The sequence below is a fragment of the Sciurus carolinensis genome, chromosome 12 (assembly GCF_902686445.1).
Source record: "Sciurus carolinensis chromosome 12, mSciCar1.2, whole genome shotgun sequence".
Taxonomy (NCBI): Eukaryota; Metazoa; Chordata; class Mammalia; order Rodentia; family Sciuridae; genus Sciurus; species Sciurus carolinensis.
The window spans coordinates 31308678-31326823 of record NC_062224.1 but is presented as its reverse complement, the minus strand read 5'-3'; the positions used below and the strand labels follow the sequence as shown (position 1 = coordinate 31326823).

At 38.2% G+C, this 18146-nt stretch overlaps 2 pseudogenes; both read right to left on the bottom strand.

Moving 5' to 3' along the window:
* Nucleotides 1-18146, bottom strand: part of LOC124962348 (soluble calcium-activated nucleotidase 1-like) — a 914602-nt pseudogene that overhangs the window by 155241 nt on the left and 741215 nt on the right.
* On the bottom strand, nt 639-1503 carry LOC124962354 (SIN3-HDAC complex-associated factor-like; annotated as a pseudogene).

The window sequence follows — 18146 nt, the reverse complement described above, 5'->3', positions numbered from 1 at the left end:
AGTGTGTTTTCCACCATGTGGTAATGCTTTGGTACTATTCGTATAGGATCTCATCTATCCCACGTACTTGACACTTCCCCAAGAGGAGCTTTGATTCTGCTTGAGAAATTTCACATAAATTAAAATCTTTAACAAATATTAATATGAAGGAAGGTGACACAGGATGCGACATACACTGTCAAGTATCTGTTTTTAGAAAGTACTTCCTCCTTCAAGGTACTTGCACCAAAAAGCTCAGTCTATCCTGCTTAATCATCAGTAGTACAGGTTTGAATCATCAGAAACTTGGCAAGACCTTAATATTTCAAAATTATTACAACTACCTCTAGGGGCAAGACATGTTATTGAGTTATGACAAATCTACCAACATGAGGGAAAACAAGTGTAGCCAGCCAACAAGTGCCTCAACCACTGCTTCTCAATATAGAAAGACTAAAAACTACATATGGTTTATCATACAACAAATCCCATCTCTGTCCCCTGAAATTTCCCTAATTTCATTCATTAGAAGGGGATTATTTTAAAAAAAAAGACTTAAAGAGCACTTTACAGCAGCATTAAGCTTTCCTATGAAATACTCAGCATCTTAAATATTATGTACACTTCTTTTTTCTTTTAGTAAGCTAGACACTGGTTTCAGAGTTTGTGGGAATGGAAGAAAAATAACCCATTCAAAACTATTCTAGAAAATGTCCTTTGGCAGAATAGCAGGTATCCAAGTTAAAAATAGGAAGGTCAGTTTGTTGCTTTATGGTCTTTTCAAAATTTAAATCATTTTTGTTCCCCTTCTACATAAACCTCAGTCACCACTCCTGAGTGGAGATGGGCAAAGGCCCCTGCTCCTCTGGCTTCTCTGCAGCTGTCTTCTTGTTGCTGCAGCAAGGCTTGAACAGATGTGTGTCAATGAGGACTTCTCCAAAACGGCCTTTATAGATAATCCCACAACATATTTTCTGTCTTTTCCAGTATGTAAGATCTAAAAAGGAAAAAAAAAAAAAACTGGTGTTCTGTTAGAGCCAGAAACCATTTCTGTATCTGAGCCATCATCTGACTGATTACTATAACAAGGAGATTGAGCTAGGGAGGCACTTGAGGTGGTACTGTGAGAATCAGAATTGTGACTTTTAAATTCCTTCTGCAGTTTACTGATGTGGTTGCTTTTTATCCTGTTTCCAGATAGAGTTTTTACTTTCTTTGCTTTCAAAGTAGTCTTTAGACTAGGTCCTACCCTTGCATTTACCACATGATTACAGTTTTTTTTTTTTTTTTTTTTTTTTTTTTGATCCTGCTGGTAACTTCTTCCATCTTTTCACGAGCACAACACAGGCATTGCAGATGTCTCCTGAAAGAGTCTCATGCAAGCCAAAACAGCTCTGGAAGTCCTTTTCATAACGTTTACTGTCAGTGAATTGAGAACTGGAGGACTTAGCTCTGCAAGTACAGCAACCTTCTATACTTCGGTACATCTTTGGCTTGTGAAAACTAAACATCTTTTCTTCTGGGTAATAGTCTCCCAGACGCAGACTCCCAGCCACCAGTAACGGGCGACAAGTCCGGCCCTAGCTCTCTCCAACTCTCGCTGGCCGCGGCCCGGCGCCGGGACTGAAGCGCCCGGGGCCGGACTTGGTCGCCTCACCCACGCGCTTGGAGTAGGGAAGCACGCCGCCTCCCTGCGCACCAGAATGGCACCTAGCACCTAAAATTTGTTCCTTTTAGATATACTTCACAGTAGAGTGAATTTTGACATATTAGGGGGATCCAAGATGGCGGACTAGAGGGAGGATGCATTCCTTATTGCTCTGTAACTCAGGATTCAAGAACACAAGGAGCAGTGTCTTCGGGAGAGAAGACCCCCAGGTGAGCACAGGAGTAGTGTCTTCTGCAGTGGTGTAGGCAATAGCTGCGCCCTGGAAAAAGGCCTCTGGGCATGGTAGCAGAGGCATTGGCGGTAGCAGTATTGGGGGTAGCATTGTCATTGGTGTAGGCTGCCGCTGCACCTAAAGAAAAGACATCAGGCAATGGCAGTGGTGTCTGCGGTAGTTGCATTTTCCACCAAGAATTTAAAAGAAAAATGTGACATTTCAATATCAGGTCCAGAGGATATAACATTATATATAAAGGATGCTAATAATGTGACTTCACTAATGCATCAAAAGAAGAGATATCTGCAACATTTTTAAAAGAAAAAAAAGCGGGGGGCTGGGGAGATAGCTCAGCTGGTAGAGTGCTTGCCTTGCAAGCAGAAGGCCCTGAGTTCGATCCCCAACACCGCAAAAAAAAAAAAAAAAAAAAAAAAAAAGGAAAAAAAGAAAGAGAGAAAAAAAAAAAAAAACCTGATCAGGAAGCCACAAGGGCAAGTAATTGGCACTAAAGTACTTAGGCATTATGAAGTCTGCAGATAACATAATGAGAGACAGCTATTAGATGTCACCCTGGGGCCTGGACTCCCTTCTCAAGGACCTAGGAGACTGTAGTGATACTTGGGGGAGAATCTGTGTGAGACAACCACTTAAAACTAGCAAAACAGTAAAGGATTATAACTTGGAGAAGGAAGTCCTTGAAACATAGTAGATGAAAGGGAATATATTAGGGCAGAATTACAAATTCCAGCAAGTTGATCTCCATTTTGTGTGGAGCCCTGGTTGGCCCTTGACACCAGCATCCTCGCTTTGTGTGTACTTTTGCACGAAATGAGGTTTTGATCAATTTGGATTCCTGACAGCTCTTCAGCACATAACCTCTTGCAGTGAAGTAAGGTATCATACATCTGATTATAACAGTTCTCTTGCAAGTTTAGAAGCTTTTTGTCTTTTAGTGCCTCATAAGTTAACTGAACTTGTTTTTCAAAGGTGTGTATTTATTTGGTGCATATGGGAATTTCATGATCCATAATCTTACTGGAACAAAATTGTATTTGTTCCTTCAGCCATAATGACTATGTGCCATAATCTTGTGCCCTTATGATTTCTATCTAAGTTGTTGTGCATGAGGTGTTGGATAATGTAATTTTGGGAAGATATGGACATAATCTTGAAGTTTGTAGTGCTTGTTTTTGTTCTGCTCCCCATTTGAAGGCCTGTGGACTTCTTGTTATTTTACATATAGGTCTTAATACAATGTTTAGATAAGGTATATATTATCTTTAGTAGTCAAATAGTTCTAACAGCCTTTGTACTTCTTGTTTAGATATCTCAGTGTCCCTATTGCCAAAATTTTGTTTGTCACTGTATTTGGTATCTGGCTCCCATTTGATGACCATGTAACTTGTAAACGAACATGTGGTATCAGGTCCTGTTTTTCCACCTCCTTTAGAGTTCAACCTTGTCTTTAAGTTCATCTATTAATTATTTCTTTTCTGCTTCTAGTTTTTTCTTATTATTACTTATTACTATGATATCATCTATATAGGATATAATCAATGAGGCATGATTTACTCAATTAATTTGGAAGGATAGTATTGAATGAGCTATTACAGAACCAATTAACTAACTCTGTAGGAATCTTACAAATTGATATTATTTGCAATTCCACATAAAAATGGAATATTCTTGATTTCTTTAACTGTAGGTTTTGCAAAGAACATATATAACATGTCAATTTTCATGTAGAATTCTCCATTATATGGTGTTATTTTATTGGTGACTTCTACATCTAATAGTGCTCTTGGGAGTTTGGGAGATATCCTATTTTATTTTCTATAATCTAATCATTATTTGAATGACCCATTAGATTTTAGAACAAGTCATACTGGGCTATGAGAGTTATTAAAATTGCCAGGAACTACTATGTTTTCCTTGAGTAATTCTACTATTTTTCTGTAATTCCTTTATGTACACACTTGAATGGGTATTGTTTTGCACATGCTGTCACTGTGGTTGTGGGTAGTGTGATGGGTATTATCAGTACTTTTACTAATCTGTATTTCATAATTTTTAAGTGTTTTCTTAGCCACAATTATATATATATATATATATATATATATATATATATATATATATATAAAATAGATACATCCATGCCCAAAATGTTTTCCACCTCAAGTGAACAACATATGGTTACTTCTGTTGGTTGACTATTTTAACATATAATTTTGCTATGTTTTTGAAGTGTCTGGCTTCACTTGTTTAAGTTATTTTATATATATTTATTTTATTTGTTCTTTTCATACATGACAGTAGAATCTATTTTGACATATTATATATACATGGAGTATAATTTCCCATTTTTCTGGTTGTACATCATGTGGAATTACATTGATTGTGTATTTGTATATGCACATAGAAAAGTAATGTCCTATTTATTCTATTGTCCTTTGCATTTCCATTCCCCTTGCTTCCCCCATTTCCCCTGTCCAATTCAGTGAACCTCCACTCTTTCCTCCCCGCTATCTACTGTGAGTTAGCACCGGCATATCAAAGAGAACATTTGGCCATTGTGCTTTTTTTTTGGATTGTCTTATTTCACTTAGCATGATAGTATCAGTTCCATCCATTTACCAGAAAATGCCATAATTTTATTCTTCTTTATGGCTGAGTAATATTCCATTGTGTATATGTGCCACACCATTGCAATCTACTCATTTCTTTCTCAGTCTTCTTATTCATTTGGGCTTTTTCCTGTGAAATATTCTTACAGGCAGATATCTGGGCAAAATGCACAGCCCCGTGGAGGTGCTGGACCTTGCCTATCTTCTCAGGTATGGGGGAGATTGAGAAAGGTGGTTCTCCTGGGCAAAGCCAGTTGCCCTAAATGGGTAATGCCTAAGCAACTTAGCCAGACTCTGTCTGTAAATATAAGTAGGCAAAGGGAATAGATGGTGGCTCACAGACTCTGTGATCCCAGGAACAATATTTGCTGGCAACAAAAATATCTCATGCAATTTTCCAACTCCTGGTAGATATATTAGCTGTAATTCCTCTCAGGAGTCATTACAGTGAGATTAGCTCAGAAAGTCATATCCATTGAACTATCAAACATGCATGTTCATTGAAAATTCTTCCATGTTCTTGAATAAGCAGAATTAATACTGTCAAAATGGTCATTCTATCAAAGGTGCTATACACATTCAATGCAATTGCATTTAAAATCCCAATGACAATCCTCATAGAAATAGTGAAAGCAATCATGAACTTCTTCTGGAAGAATAAGAGACCTCAAATAGTCAACACAATCCTGAACAGGAACAGTGAAGCAGGGGTATCACAATACCAGAACTTAAACTATACTAAGAGCAATAGTAACAAAAATGGCATAGTATTGGCACCAAAATAGGCAGACCAATGGTACAGAAGACAAAGAGACAAATCCACACTAATAGTTACCTCATACTATACAAAGGAGCTAAAAACATACAATGCAGTAAAGATATCCTGTTCAACAGATGGTGCTAGGAAAATCAGAAATCCATATGCAGTAAAATGAAATTAAACCTCTATCTCTCACCCTGCACAAAACTCAATCAAAATGGATCAAGAACATAGGAATTAGACCATAGTCCCTGCACCAAATAGAAAATAAAGTAGGTCTGAATCTTCATTGTGTTGGCTTAGGATCAGGCTTCCGTAACAAGACTCCCAAAGCACAAGAAAGCAAAGCAAAATCAATAAATGGGATGGACTTAAATTAAAGAGCTTTTTCACAGCAAAGAATACAATCAATAATTTGAGAAGACAGCCTACAGAGTGGGAGAAAATCATTTACACATGCACTTCAGAGAGAGCACTTATCTCCAAAATTTATAAAGAACTTACAAAACTCTACATCAAAAATACAAAAAACTCAATCAATAAATAGGCCAAGGAACTGGACAGACACTTTACATAAGAAGACATACAGGTGATTAAACAATATATGAAAAAGTGTTCAACATCCTCTAGTAATTAGAGAAATGCAAATTAAAACAACTGTATAATTTCATCTTACCCCAATTAGAATGGCTATCAAGAATACAAACAATAAACAGATGTTGGTGTGGATGTGGCAAAAAAGGCACACTTTTACATTGCTGGTGGAGTAGCAAATTGGTGCAGTCACTCTGGAAAGCAGTATGGAGAATCCTCAAAAAACTTGGAATGTACCCACCTTTTGACCCAGTTATCCCACTCCTCCTCGTTTTATACCCCAAAGGACTTAAAATTGGCATACTACAGTAATGCTGCCACATCAATGTTTATAGCTGCTCAATTCAAAATAGCTAGATCGTGGAACCAACCTAGATGCCCTTGGACAGATGAATGGATAAAGAAAATGTGGTATATATACACAATGGAATGTTATTCAGCCATAAAAAAAGAATAATATGACATTTGCAGATGAATGGATGGAATTGGAGAATATCATGCTAAGTGAAATAAGGTCATAGCCAGTTTCCCTAAATTAGGGAAAGCCTAAGCGACTTATCCAGATCCTGTCTGTAAATAGAAATAGTCAAAGGGAAGAAGTGAGGGCTCACACGGTTTGTGATCCCAGGAACAATATTTCCTGGTAGGAAAAAAAAAAAAAATCCACATCCAATTTTCAAACTTCCGGTAGGTATGTTTGCTGCAATTACTCTCAAGACTCATGACAGTGAGATAGTTGCAGAAAGTCATATCCACTGAAATCTCAGTCTTTCGCTTCCCTATAAAATCCATCTATTCTCATTGGGTCCTTTTCAAAGAAATGCTTCACTTGGTTTCCGGTGCTCCCAGGACATGAGAGCCAAAGAGGCGAGAACTACAATATTCAAATCCGGAGGGGCTGGCATCGGGTATTTTGGAAATGAGAGCTGAGATCGAAGGCTCCGGCAAAAGAATGCACTTTGTTTCTGTCCCCAGGGGCTGCTTCTGGGCCTTGGGCAACAGGGATTTTGATGAGTGGCTTCCCGGACATCCTGGCTGTGCTGCGGACACCGCCTGATGTCACAGAAGGGCGTCATGACAGCACGATGAGGTCACGATTTCCACGGCAACCAGAGACACTTCAGGTCCCCTCCACTTCAAGGTCGCAGATTCAAGGTGGGTACCAATCCAGCCGTGATAGTAAGTGGGAAGACGAAGGGAGCGAGTCCCAGGGCCTAGTGTTTTCAAGAAATGCGATTCTCACATGTTCCTCAGGAGAAGAAAAGTCCGGGTGTGTTGGGGGCGCGACCCTGCGCGCCTGTGATCCATCCACCTCCTGCCACAGGACAAGGGACCCCTCTGAAGCCTGACAGCCAGCACTACCCTCCAGGCCCGCCAGGTGGCGCTTTCCTCCTTCGGCCGCACCAGGCCTCATGGCTACCAGGTCACTCAGATCGTGCTGCAGGCAGTTAGCCCCCACCAGCTTCAGTTGACCCAGGAGAATCCGAGGGCTGCGGGAGGTAGCGTGGGTCACCACGCCTAGCACCGGTGACAACGGCATTGCTCTCCCAAACCGCTCCTCCAGGTCTGGGCTCTTCCGGGATTTTGGCGACTCAGCAGTCTCTTCTAGGGCCCTACCAGCCATAGGGAATGATGGTTGTTGACAGTTCAGGGCAGGGGAGCCTGCAGGGCAGCCCTGGCTTAGGTGACGATTGAATTGGGAAACATGACACCAAGGTGTGTGACCAGATTAGCTTTCTTCAACATGTATGCTGGTGTAGTGTGAAGAACAAAATGGAAAAGGGCGTGAATACATCAATCTTGAGTCTCACAGAGCTCTTCTCAAGTCCAGATAAACATCAACGTGGTGGGGCCAGGAAATATAATAGAGTGAAAAGAAATGAACTGATGCGCAGATACTCACAAATAAATTTGATGTAGTTTATTTATTTGTTTATTTTTGCAGTTCTGGGGATTGAACATTGGTGCTTTACCACTGAGCTAATCAGCCACCACTTTTTTAAATTCTATTTTTTTTTTTTTTTGGTCGTAAATGGATAGGACTTTATTCTTTTTTTATTAATTTTTTTATTTGCTCTAATTAATTATACCTGGCAGTAGAATGCATTTATGCATTTTGATAAATCATATTAAATGGAGTACAATTTCTCTTTTTTCTGATTGTACATATTGTATTGCAAAACCAATACAATGAAGCCTAAATAGTCACACTAAATATGAGAAAGAATGACCAGTTTTAATAACTAAAGAATACAAATTCTGAAATAAATTCTGAAGTAATTTTTAAAATATATAGTATTAGTTCTTTTAATTGACTGCTATGTTTTAAATTGGGTAACAAAGTAGTGTCTACCCCATAGTTTTAAGGGACATAAAATATTTTATGAAATAGCATGAAGAATGTGTTCCACCACCACAGGTTCTATAGGTTCCATAGCCACCTCTCATCTGCTAAATATTAAATAGCACTATTACCTTGACATTTTCCACTAATCTTTATATGTAGTAAATAAAGCAAATGATTATATAAAGTAATGTTAACATTTTTGTTTTAACAACTTTTAGGAGAGAAAATAAGATGAAAGGCAAAAAGCAGAGATAGGAAATTTCAGATGTGAGAAAAATGTCATAGATCAGGAGGTCAAGAATATTATTTTGTAATGAGCCAATTAGAATATTGCAAACAGTAAGTCTCTATTGCAATGAATGAGCTCTTCTGGAAATGACTGAAGTGTGTTGCAATAAAATTTTATCTATGGTCAGTGAAATTGGAATTTCATAAAATTTTATGTGCAAAGAAATACCATATCTTGATATTTAAAGCCATTAAAAATGTTAAGAGGAAAAAAACCTTTTAATTTATAGACTGATCAAAACAGGAGGTGGACTGGATTTGGCCTATGGGCCATTGTTTACCACAGACATCAATGTCTTTATATTTATAAAATTCTACCACATAGGAAACAAGGATATTTACGATCACTAAAGAGCAAAAAAAAAAAAAAAAAAAAAAGTCAGACATTTAAGTGTGCATATCAGAACTGTTGAATTTTATTAAATATATGTGAACTTTATTCATATACCTTTTTAGTATTAAGATGATAAACATTTTTTATCAACAATTGTAATCTTATCAAACTATTTTGATCCCTCAGAAACATCAGTAAGAACAATTTTTAAAATATGCTTAGTATTTTTTTAAAAACTAATTGCCAAATAATATACTTCTTTCTGTAAAATTAAAGTGAAAAATGCAACATTGTTTTAATTCTCCTATCATCTGCAACCATGACTTTCATCTTCAATTTTGGGGACAAAATTGAGAAGTGGTCACTTCTGTCACAAGAGGAGATGCTGAGGCTCTCCAGTGGTAGGCATGCACATTTTTCTGTTTACAGGAATAGCAGATAAGACTCTCAAATAAGAGTCTCTAGAATTTACAATCATTCCCAGAAGTAATTATGTACAGAAATAATTGATTCATGATATATGCTGTAGAACTACATAAACTATAGATTAAAACTGTTCTTGCATATAATAGAGTGAAACAGACATTGTTACCTCATGTACATATGACTGCACAACCGATGTGATTCTACAATATGTATAATCAGAAAAGCAAGAAATTATACTCCATTTATGTATGAATTATCAAAATGCATAAGTGTATTCTACTGTCAAGTATAATTAATTAGAACAAATTTTAAAATTAATTTAAAATATTGACAACAAAAAAACTGTTCTTCATGGTTATTTACCTGAACCCTTATCTGCAAATCCACATAGGGGTACTTCTAGGAAAAAAAAATGAAAAAGCTAGGACATGCAGAGACTAAGTGACTTGGCAAATGTTATAGAGTTATGAGTGGAATGACTGGTATAACATTAGATTCCCAGTTGAGGATGGGAAAGGGTTGGACAGAGTACAGTACATTCCTCATGTGTTCCCTGAGCATGGGTTTTGGGCAAGCCTGAGGAGTTATGTATGTTGACTCTTCAGGTTTGCTCTTAGTGATATTGGGTCACACTCTAGGTTGCTTTCCACATTCCACTTCACAGAGACCTTAGGAACACACCATAATGAACTGTCATTGTCTTCATTATCATCAAGTCATCCATATAAAATCTTCCTTTTCAATGTACTTTTTGTGCCTTGCTTTTTTAAACTTTATTTTTTTTAAAAAAATGTTCTAATTAGTTATACATGACAGTAGAATGTATTTTGACACACTGTACACAAATGGAGCACAACTTCTCTGGCTGTACATAATACAGAGTCACACCAGTTGTGTACATAGGATAATGGCTGTACATAATACAGAGTCACACCAGTTATATAATCATACATGTACATAGGATAATAATGTCTGACTGGTTTCACCATCCTTCCTACCCCCACACTTGCCTTCCCCTCACTCCCTGTGCCCAATTCAAAGTTCCTTCATTCTTCCCTACCCACCTCCATTACAGATCAGCAACCACTTATCAGAGAACACATTCATCCTTTGTTTTTTTTTGGGTTTGGCTTATTTCATTTAGCATGATATTCTCCAGTTCCATCCATTTACCTGCAAATGCCATAATTTCATTATTTTTTAAGGCTGAGCAATATTCCATTGTGTATATATACCATAGTTTCTTTCCCCATTCATTTGTTGAAGAGCATCTAGGTTGGTTCCATAGTTTAGTTGAATTGAGCTGCCATAAACATTGATGTGGGAAGTCACTGTAGTATGCTGATTTTAAGTCCTTTGGGGATAACCAAGGAGTGGGATAGCTGGGTCAAATGGTGGTTCCATTCCAAATTTTCTGAGGCATCACAATACTGCTTTCCAGAGTGGTTTCAGCAATCTGTAGTTCCACCAGCAAAGTATGAATGCACCTTTTCCCCCACATCCTTGTCAAAGGTTATTATTGCTTATAATTTTGATAATTGTCATTAAGAATTAGGGACCATTCTTAACATCCCTAAGGTTTTCTCTATGGAACCTACAACTAACATCATAAGATCAAAAACAAGGCAAAGATATCAATGGTCACACTCTTATTCAACATCACCCTAGACATCCTAACAAGTGTAAAAGGTAAATAAAAAAATAAAAGCAAATAAAAGATGTATAGATTTGAAAAGAAGAAATAAAACTTCTCTAGTCCTAGCATGGGTAAGAATGAGATTGTGAATTTTAGGAACAGAACAAAAACCGGTGTGCCTTGAGAAGAATAAATTGTTGCTGATATCTAGGCAAGAGCCAGGTTGAATATAGGCTTGTATACCAGAGAAAAGAGTTTGTATTGTATTTTATATGTAATACGAATTTACTGGAAAATTTAAGCAAGAGAATGTCATGATCTAGTTTATGTTCTAAAAGTTCACTCTAAAAACCCAATTAAAAGAACCTGGGATGTTTGACTTCTAAGTGGAGGTGGCTGGCTGCTGTGATCCCTAGAGAGGACAGTCAATCACTCAGCATATGGGATGGATGCCTGGAAAGGGCTAGCAAGGGCCTGTGCTCACTCCACCTGCCAGACCCCACCTCCTTTTTGCTGCCTTACAACTAGGCTGCATTCAGAAATTCTCTTGGTATGATTTTCCAAGGGGCCTTTCAACTCACCTTTAGAGGCAGAAATATCTGGCTAATCAGTCTTCACATAAGGATTCATTCAATTTTTGTTTGGAGGATCTGTCCAATGGTGAGAAAGGTGTGTTAAAATCACCTAGTATTATTGTGTTGTGGTCTATTTGATTTCTGGAATTGAGAACCATTTTTTTGACGTACATAGATGAGCCAATGTTTGGGGCATAGGTAGTTATGATTGGTATGTCTTGCTGATTTATGCTTCCCTTAAGCAGTATGAAAAGTTCTTCTTTATCCCTTCTGACTACCTTTGGCTTGAAGTCCACATTACCTGATATAAGGATGGATACTCTGGCTTTTTTGCTGTGTCCATGTGCATGGTATGTTTTTTCCCATCCTTTCACCTTTAATCTGTGGATGTTTTTTTCTGAGATGAGTCTCTTGCAGCAGCATATTGCTGGATCTTTCTTTTTAATCCAATCTGCCAGCCTATGTCTTTTGAATGATGAGTTCAGGCCATTAACATTCAGGGTTATTATTGAAATATGATTTGTATTCCTGGTCATTTGACTCATTTTTTTTTTGACACAACTTATTTTCTCCTTTATTTGATTGTTCCTTTAGGGAAGTTCCTCCCTTTGCTGATTTACATCATTGTTTTTCATCTCTTCCTCATGGAATATTTTGCTCAGAATATTTTGTAATGCCGGCAGTTTTTTTTTTTTTTTTTTTTGTAAATTGTGTTAACTTTTCTTTATCATGGAAGGATTTTATTTCATCATCAAATCTGAAGGTAAGTTTTGCTGGGTATAAGATTCCCGGTTGACATTTGTTTTCTTTCAGGGCTTAAAAAATGTTGTTCCAGGCCTTTCTATCTTTTAGGGTCTTGATTGAAAAATCTGCTAATATCTGTATTGGTTTCCCCCCTGAATGTAATTTGATTCTTTTCTCTCACAGCCTTTAAAATTCTGTCTTTATTTTGTATATTAAGTGTTTTCATTATAATGTGCCTTGGTGTGGGTCTGTTGTAATTTTGTGTATTTGGAGTTCTGTAAGCCTCTTGTACTTGATTTTCCATTTCATTCCTCATTCTTCAGATTTGGGAAATTTTCTGATATTATTTCAATGAATAGATCACTCATTCCTTTGGTTTCTCTGTGCCTTCCTCTATCCCAATAATTCTTAAATTTGGCCTTTTCATGATATCTCATAATTCTTGTAGATTCTGTTCATGATTTCTTACCATCTTCTCTGTTTGGTCAACTTTGTTTTCAAGATTAAATATTTTTTCTTCAATGTCTGAGGTTCTGTCTTCCCGGTTTTCTATCCTATTGTTTATGCTTTTCCTGGAGTTTTTAATTTGGTTTATTTTTTCCTTCATTTCAAGGATTTCTGTTTGTTTTTTTTTTCAATATCTCTAACTCTTTATTGAATTGATATTTGCTTCCTGTATTTGCTCTTTTAACTGTCAATTGGTGTGATCATTCAAAGCCTGCATTTGCTCTTTCTTCTCCTCATTTACTTCCCTGATCATTTTAATTATGTACATTCTGAACTCCCTTTCTGACATTTCTTCTACCATGCTTGTCATTGGATTTTATTGCTATACCATCTAGGTTTGTTTGGGACATTTTCTTTCCTTGTTTTCTCATATTGCTCAGGTATCTACCCCTCTAGTACTGAAACTCTGGGATATTGCAGATTTCCTCTATTGACTAATATTGTCTCTGTAGATTTCCAGTAACTCACTTCTTAGCCTTCAGTAGCCTGAAGTCTTGGAGGAACTTGATAATGTGGTGCTTCACTAGGAAGCTGTCCCTCTAGGGGTCGTGCCCTTCAGGTGGGGTATATTTCCTGTCAGTGGGCAGAGGCGCCTCCACTTGTTGACTGATGGTCAGCCAAAGAGGACTAGACATTAGACTGGGTCATGTCTGATCTGGGCCTGTGCCTCTGTTTCTACTGCTCTGATGGGAAAGCCTCACCCAGCAGGGAAGACTCACCCATTGGGAAAGTTTTGCTGGGCAGCTGTCCTCTGAGAAGCTCCCTTTGGTCCAGAACTACCACCTGGACTGGGAAGCCCTCTCTGCAATGTTCCCAAGGGTCCTGACCTACCACCTAGGCTGAGGATCCTGGCCCTGTGAGGGATTCCCTCACTGAGTGACCCTCCTCTGCTATGTTCCCTGGGGAGCGGAGCTACTGCCTGGGCCTTGGACCCTCACTCTGCATCAAAGCCTCTCGCTGTGCAGCCCTCCTCTGCAATGCTCCTGACTGACTGGGTTCTTGGCTCCAGCAGGGGAGTCTCACTGGGCCACTCTACTCCAGGAAGTTCCCTGTGATTTGGGACTACTGCCCCATCTGGGAGAGACTCACCTGGTGGCTCTGAGTTGGTCCCAAGTCTCTCAATACCTCCTCTTCTTGAATCCTGGGTCTTGTCAAAGGTCCTCTAGCCTCCTGTAGGTGTCTCAGGAAGGGAGTTGCCTTTCCAATGATGATGGCCATGCCCTCAGGAATAATTCAAACTGCCTGCACCAGCCTATAAAGGAGCCTCTGACTAGCTCCACAATGCAAGTGGGCTGGCTTGTCTGCCGGCTTGCTCCACAATGGCAGTAGACCTTGGCATGGTAGTTGGGTGGGGTCACTCAGTGATGTTATCTGTCTTTGGCCTGGTGGTTGGGTGGGTTGGCTGCCTGCTGCCTAACTCACAAGGTAGGTGGGTTGGGTGCCCACCTGCTACCTTCGTGATAGGTGGCCTGACTCACCCATCAGCTCACTCCGTGACTGCGACCAACCAGTGATCTAAGAATAATTTTTAAAGGAAATGCCACATATCTTTTATCACATCATATCACTCTTTGTAGTTAGAGCCCATAATCTAGCTCAGAATCTTAAGTTTTCCAGTGGAGATCACATTTGCCCAATTTTAATGCATTTAGAATAAACTTGCATAACATCAATCCAAAGATATCTTGCCATCTTCTCTTTCATGGTGACACTATAGGATGGTCCAGTGGAATCTTGCCCTGTGTTAGATACTTGGTAATTTCTGACAATCTCTTGACACACAACTCAGTAAAACAAGGAAGAGTGCCTATTTCATGTCAAAACCATTTACAGCATTTTTTTCAAATATAAAACCAATGAATTATTGTAATACTAGAAACAAACTCCTCCTCAAGTGACAACTCTTGTCATACTTAAATATTTGTATAGAGAAACCTTCTCTATGCAATTCTCTCAGTTTCTGTTAAACTCTGGGTCCATTTCCAATGCTCTTCTGCCACCTTCCTCCATTGCTACGTTTGTTTATAGCTGTAAAATATTTTTCTGATTATACTCAAACTGGTTCTATAGAGCTGAGGAAGTGAGAAGTCTGAAATGAAGGACTTGGTAGAGTTGATATCTTCTATTGGCTCTGAGGGAGAAACAATCCATATGTCTGTCTTAGCTTCCTTGTTGAAAATTGCTGGGATTCCTGGTAAAGGGCATAACTCCAATCTCTGCCTCCATTTTCATATTACCTTCTTACTGTGTATCCATGGTCATCTTATAAATTTTACCATTTGTATTTTCATCTTTCTTTGATTCAAAATATTTTCTAAATCGCATATATTGAGGAGATTTATCTGACACTGTTTTGCTATTGATATCTAGTTTAATTCTGCTAAGATTGTTGAAGTAGTTTATATTTATTATATTCAGTATTTGTTCTACCTATTCATTTATTTATTTTCTGCTTATGATTTTATGCTTATTTTCTTTTTTTCTTTTTTAAATTTTTACAGACTGAATTTTGACTCGTACATAAATGGGGTGCAACTTTTCATTTCTAGGGTTGTATACAATGTAGATTCATACCATTTGTGTAATCGTACATGAATATAGGGTAATGATTGTCTCATTCCGCCATGTTTCATACCCCTGCCCCCTCCTCCCTCTCATTTCCCTCTATGTAATCTAAAGTTCCTCCATTTTCCTCTCACCCCCCAACCCCCACCACCATTATGTATCATCAGCCACTTTTCAGAGAAAACATTGGTTTTTTGTTTTTTGGGATTGGTTTATTTTACTTAGCATGATATTCTCCAGCTCCATCCATTTATCTGCAAATACCATAATATTATTCTTTGTGGCTGAATAATATTCCATTGTGTATATATGCCACAGTTTCTTTATCCATTTATCTGTCAAGGGACATCTAGTTTGGTTCCACAATCTAGCTATTGTGAATTAAGCTGCTATAAACATTGATTTGACTGCATTACTGATAATTTTAAGTCTTTTGAATGTAAAATGAGGAGTGGGATAACTGGGTCAAAAGGTGGGTTTTCTGAGGAATTTCCATACTGCTTTCCAGAGTGGCTGTACCAATTTGCAACTCTACCAGCAATGTAAAATGTGCCTTTTCCCCTTCAACCACGCCAACATCTAGTATTGTTTGTGTTCTTGATAATAGCCATTCTAATTGGAGTAAGATAAAAATATATATAAAAAAGTGTTCAACACCCCTAGTAATTAGAGAAATGCAAATAAAAACAGCTCTAAGTTTATTTTCTTTTACCCTTGCTTAGAGTTATCATTTTTTTCTCATTCTATTTTTACAATTCCTTGAAGATGTTAACTTCTTAAATTCTTTTGTACTTTGCTATCGAAGACCTGAAAATGTTTTAATTAAGGTCATCATTCCCTTTCTAATCTTGAACATTAATGTCATCTAGACTTAACCTCTATGGAGATTTCCAAAAATTCTAACCAATTAAGCATTATTGTACCTGTGCTATGCAATCAATTTTTGTTTATTTTTACCTACATTTTTGATCACTTAATTTATTCCAAATTTATTTCAGAATCCAAGAGTTTCCTTCAGGGGTCATTTTTCTTCCTTTTGTTTATTGTTTACTATTCTAGTGAGGTTCAATAGGTCATTATGGGAGTTTTTGAAGGTACCCCTATAATTTGCCCACATTCTGAAAACTGAGAAAGACAGGCCAAAGAACCAAAGAAAGTGCCAGGAGACAAGACAGTATGGGAGCCATAGGATTTATTGCAAAAGTTTACAAGAGAGCAGTGACTGCTCTGAGAGTTCAATGGTAATGGACTGGCATATAGCCCTCTGTCCCTGGAGGTGCTTTGCCAAGCAGTGCTTCCTTTCCCTCCTGGTGCTTTGTTCACTGGAGACCTGCTAGATGAGTGACATATATTCTTTCCACAGGACCCTCATTTCCTCATCCACCCTGTTGTGGGACTTGAGACCTGCCCGGCCGGAAGTTGAGGCAGAAAGGCAGTCCCTTCTCACTAGTTCTTGTAAACATGCCCAAAAGATTTCAGACATGTCCTCAGAGGATCACCCTAATATATATATTAGAAGGGATAGGAAAGAGGAAAAGGGGACACTTCAAGTGAAAGAGTGAGTCCTCTCAGAGAGAAGGATGTCATGCCCTTCTGCCCTCCAGTTTTATTGGGGCTCTGAGGAATGTTTCCAGAGTCACACCCAGGGGGGGGACTTAGACTTCTGACTGACAACATAGAAACTGCATGGACTGTCTTCAAGAGAGGACAGAGTGAGCAGCTCATAGGTAGGATTTTTTTAAGAAAAGTGAGTCCCCCTCTTTTTATCTCAATTTCCTACTCCCTTAAATAGTTTATCACTATTTGAATAGCCCTCAGCAAGCTTTCTTTGTGAGGGTCTTGATGTTTTTCTTTTCAGGGTGATGTTTGGTTGCGGTTTGTGATAAGGGAGGGTCAAAGCCACCTGGCAGGGTGTGACGTGATCTTGAAACAGTAACTTTTCTTACTAGGAGTAATTGTGACTGCTGGAGGCTTTAACATTCCAAACCCCCATCTTCCAGGTGCTTCTGTGTCAGATATGGCTCCCTGTGGTATTCAGTGGCCCTTTATTGTCTTTCCTTGCTCACCCATTCATGGCTGACTAGCTACCTAGTACCCCAATCAGAGAAGGATTTACATTATATGTCACATAGTCTGCAGTAGCAGTGATGTCATCAGCATTAGCTTGCTTAGTTAGCTTGCATGACCAGTATCATAAATTGTAACTTTAATGAAAAGCATGCAAGAAGGTAGCTTTCTACAGATAGCACCAATTCACCCTAGTTATCAGTGTGCACAAGACAAAGCCAGTGTTCTTTAAGTTAATATGTATCTGGACTTTTCAGCTCTGGTTTATTCTCATTTTTCCCTTAAGATGGTTAGGTTTTGGGGAACAGAAAGGGGACTTTTGGGGACATGGTATTTTGCTATCTCCTTTTACTTTAGAGTTAATAAAACCACTGTGTTGGGTAGGTTATCAGTTTGAGTTCATTCACAAGTAAATAGTGGTTTTCCTTGAGCTACTTTTAAGATTTCCTTGTTGTCTTTCATGACTTGACCTTGAACTATTCTGGATGTGGATCTCCTTCTGCTTAAACAACTTTCAACACTTTGGAATTTTTTTTTCTAGTTTGGGTTATAACCTAATGTTTTATTTTTTTTAATTGTAAACAAATGGGATACATGTTGTTTCTCTGTTTGTACATGGAGTAAAGGCATACCATTTGTGTAATCATAAATTTACATAGGGTAATGTTGTTTGATTCATTCTGTTATTTTTTTCTTCCCCTCACCCCTCCCACCCCTCTTTTCCATCTATACAGTCCTTCCTCCATTCTTGCCACCCTCCTTCAACCTAACCCTAAACCTAACACTAACCCCTCCCACCCCCCATTATATGTCATCA